The following is a 4,956-nucleotide window of genomic DNA, read 5'->3' as shown; positions in this document are numbered from 1 at the left end:
TTACAAACATAGCTTGTGCCAGAGGCATTTTTTTTGGACAGAACTCCTTTCAATTGATAGGTTTTTGCCATGAGTGTTTCTCGCATGGAATCTTACTTATTGAGTTGTTGTTGCATTTTTACCTGCAAATAAACTCTACAATTAAAATATCCCACAGCACTAAGATAACCATTGCTCACTTTGTACTAGGCTGTTTCCATGCTTCAAATGAAGGCCACAATCCAAAATACAAGTTTGATATTATTACTTTTGGAGAAATGACAGGGTCTTTTGGTGATAACATATCAGTAACTTATCACTGAACATTTGAAACAGTGTTGATTGGTCAAAAATAATTTATCAATTATGTATGTTCCTCTTATGTCATGGGATTAATTCAAATATTGTTAAAATCTCAATTTTTTTACAATAATTTGTAAGGGGTTTGGTGCATCCCTGTTCCCTTAATCTATGTTTGTCGCAGCGGGTGTGCATTATATCTGCCAATAGTTGGCGATTCTCTTGAATAATGTGGATGGCGCCAGAATTCAAACTGACCGCTGTAATATATCAATTGCTACTGTGAACGTGGAACAAGCTTATAACCATTCAATCTTTTGTAGTAAATAAATTAAGTAAGTGTGCGAGAGTGAAAACCATATTTCCAATGTATTGTCTTAGTGTTCTAATAAATGTGATGCTAAACTGTAAATTCACAAATTAGTATGTGCTTTTAATGTTGAAACCTCCACCCCCTTAAAGAATGTAGGTAGTGAACAGTTACAGAATTTACCAAATAGCCTACAATAAATACAGCATTACCCATATTGAAAGAAAGGATAAAAAAAACCTGAAGCTGGTTCTGGACACTAGGGGTGTACTACAATAGTTTTTTTATGCAAACTTACTACTGAATTTACAGTACTGATAATGCATACGAAGAGACAAGTTATAAAGACAACAAATAAGTCATCGTTATTTTAGCCATCTACTCACATGCTACAAGCTCTAATGGCAGAAATAATCAAGGCAAGATGACGATTTACATAGTTAATATAATAGAAGATACTATGAGTAAATGTTACCGCCACCACCACTGGGGAGGATCTCCTTATGAAGTGTACATATTTCTTCTTAAGAAGACATAACCATGCAAATTGACACTTTTCAATTATGAAATCAAATAGTTAAATTATTATTTAGAATTTAAAGTATTTACATTTACTCTTCATTCATTTTGTTGTGAAAAATATAAAATACTTGAATGATTATAAGATTTAGAATTTAATCATCCAATTACTCAATCACATGGACTCTGTCTTTTTCGATTTGCCAAGTATCACATTCAGCAAAACTTGAGTTTACTTTTGAAAAGAAAAAAACGATCGATGGAAAGAAATCATTGGAATTCCAAGTTACAAGTACACATGTTGCCTCAAATTTTACTTGGTGGCATATACATTGAAGACATGCATCACAAAAACAGATAGTGAATACAAAATAATTACCTTTTGCAACTATCTATCAGTAACTCATCAAGTTGCCTGGAAAAGTGTTTTCATAGCAAAAATCGTAAGCGGAGCCGAACCAAACTTAAACTCGATCTGTAACTCATCATAGTAGACTCACATACTAAAAATTAGTTCAATATGTGAAGGCGTTTAGAAAAAAAGTCCGTATAATTATTTGTTGCGGAATGACGGAATGACAGAATGACGGAATGACAGAATGACGGAGTGACGGAATGACGGAATGACTGACAAGGGTAAAACTATTTGGCCCCGACCACTAAGTGACGGGTCCATAAAAAAATGAAGAGAGCTTGCTTTATCTAATATTTAATTTCCGCTGTGTAGATGATGTCATTCCACTGAATATTTCAAAGATACTATGTTGACTGCATCTATCCCATTGAACTTGAAATAAAGGATACAACAGATTCAGAAAAGTCTGCCTCATTTCTTGAATTACATCAAGAAGTTGACAATGAAGGTCGGTTGAGAACAGAACTTTAAGACAACAGAGAGGATTTCAATTTTACAATTGTGAACTTTACATTTCTACGTGGTAACATTCCTGCAGCGGCTGCGTACGGGGTATATATCAGTTGATACGATATGCCAGGGCCTCAAAATTTCTTATCATGATGTCCTTAATGGGAGATTGCTACAATGGAGCTATTGCGACAAGAGTGTTAAGTGCAAAAGTTTAAGCCATCCCTTCGAAAGTTTTATGGACGTCATCATAGTTTGGATGACCGCTATGGAATATCTGTTTTACGTATGACTACGGATATGCTCCACTTGTCATAACCACAATCCAATCCGCATCTGCGCCTCGATTGTGACATTACCGAAAGTGACTTATTATAGGATTTTTACGTGCTTGAGCAACACGACGGGTGCCACATGTGGAGCAGGAACTGCGTACCCTTCCGGAGCACCTGAGTTTGCCCCCGATGTTTGGTTGGTTCGTCTTGCCCAGTCTTTACTTTTCTATTTGATGTTTAGTTATTGTTGTTTGTTCTCCTGTCGTTTTTATTTTACGGCCATGGTATTGTCTGTTTTTATTGAACTTATGATTTTGAATGCCCTCTTGGTATATATCTTGATAATTTGAAATAAAAGGGATGAACATTAACATCATACAAATAGAGTAGAGCATACATCCAGTTTTGTGGTAATGACTACTGTAAAAACAGTAACTATATATCATTTAAAGGGACGACTTGCCGTGGTTTCACAATTGAGCAGCTTTGTCAGTTTATCAAGTTTACTCTGATTAACAAAGATGAAATGCTGATGATTAATTAAATCCAACATGCAGTTTCTTGTATTTCAATTGGATGCTTATTTGAAAAAATGGTGCGACAAGCCAAATCTTGTTTTGGATGAAGAGTACACCTATATGTAGACAATCTAGGTTAAGAAACATTTCTTCTTTGGTCAAATAGTTTTTGCGTTAAATATTGTGAAATACCAAAATTTCAATTCAAATTTGAGTACCTTAACCATTTCCTTCAGACAATCACTTATTTGGGTTTGCCATACCCGCTCAATGTTGAAAATGAATGGTTTGAGTAAAATTTTGAATGTCAATAATGCAATTTTTGGACAATTTTTTTTTATTCTATCGTTAATATTCATCAGAAATTTATCAAACCATTTCCATGTTAGATGTATCAAGCTGTCCAAAACACATGTTATTTACCGTATGTCAAAATACTTACCATATGTTTAACTAATCCGACATTGCTCTAAGGTCTGGCGACCTTCAATTTTGTACTTTCCAACTTTGAATAAATAATAAGATTGACTTGATAAAAGGATTTGGCCATGCTTTAACCGCCATATAATTGTTTCAAATATTATTCAAACCTTGAGAGTTGTTTATCTTAATTCTTGAAATAGCAAATCAGGGGCGGATTCAGGCGGGGGCGTGCGCCCCCCCCCCCCCCCCCTAAAATTTGCAAAGCATGGATTGTCCTCAGCTTGATAAAGAATATTTCGATAATTTTACTTCAAAAAAAATTTCGCCTCGATCCCCCCCCCCCCCCCCCCCCCCCTAACCTAAAATCCTGGATCCGCCCCTGCAAATGATATATTAGTACCATTAATTCATGTGTCTGATTCAGTAATAAATAATCTAGTTTCTAAAGTCTAGCTATAGTTAATTCATACAAGGGAAATATTCTGGCTTTTGTTCACTTATATATATATTTATATATTTGAAGTGTAACAACCAAGGAGATGGAGCAACAACCGGACTACTTTTTTTTTAACTTTTCCTGTCAATTCAATTGCTAATTGCCAATATTACATAGGGTTATCACCATAAAGAGTTTTTATATTCCACATAAGAGATTGTTCATTGTCTCTACATATAGAGAACTATTAGAAAGTTTAAGTACATTACTTATTCATGTTCGTCGGCATCATTGTGTTATTTGTTTTGGCTCCGTTTGGTGATGTCGCCATGTTATCGACCGTTTAGTTGTCCCAACTAATGAGAAATTTCAATCATTAGAGTCTGCTTTCTCATTCAATGAAGAGATATACCAATAGATAGAGTAGAACAGATAGGGATATGGACGATTACAAACATTCATAATACATATACCTAATCTGAATCAGAAGATACTTGTGCAGTTAAGCCACCACAGACCAAAATATCACCTGCATTCTACCATTAGATCTTTTTAATACATTCCACAATATCGTTATAAAGATTTCTATAATAATGCAACATCTCTAGCCCTTTCAGTGGTCAAAATAGTTTTGTATGCTGACCCATTGGTAACAACATAATTATCAAAGCATCGAGTGTTCAAAACTTGTCAAATATTTCAGGCTTATAACTTAGTTTGTCAGATGCGCGTTTCGTTTATATATATGATAAGACTCTCCAGTGGCACTCGAATTAAATTAGTTGGAAAGCCAAATCACATTGACAATTGATAAATTCAGTAACAGGATGAAGTCAGTCATGTTGTTGCTCCATCTTCTTTGATGTCACACTTCAAAATTATAAGTGAGCCAAAGCCCGATTTTCCATCGTATAAATGGAATAATGCAAGACTACCTACTCTCCTATGTACCTACATACCTACAATCCATAATGCTATGTAACTGCCCCAAGTCATGAAACTCGTTCATGATCGTCTTACGACTATATTTTAGTGTTGGTGGTCCATGAAAGAAACATTGTGTTAATGACAGATCTTAAGACGTCTCTTTTAAAATTTACACTCTTTTTTAGACTCGGGATACTTTATAGCAAGCAGTGTTTAGAAAGTTCTCAATTTTAAACGATTACACGTTTCTCTCTAGCTTCCTTATCTGAATAATGTTTTTTGTGTCAGGTTGCGATCTCATTGACAAATTCCACTAAAATCTTTTATATTCATACACTTGTACTCATACACATTTTTATAAGCTTATAAATTCTATACATTATTTTTCCCTCAACAATTTCTTT

This window comes from Mytilus californianus, unplaced genomic scaffold, assembly GCF_021869535.1.
Source record: "Mytilus californianus isolate M0D057914Y unplaced genomic scaffold, xbMytCali1.0.p SCAF_4, whole genome shotgun sequence".
NCBI classification, from domain to species: domain Eukaryota; kingdom Metazoa; phylum Mollusca; class Bivalvia; order Mytilida; family Mytilidae; genus Mytilus; species Mytilus californianus.
Note: the sequence above shows the minus strand (reverse complement) of the source record.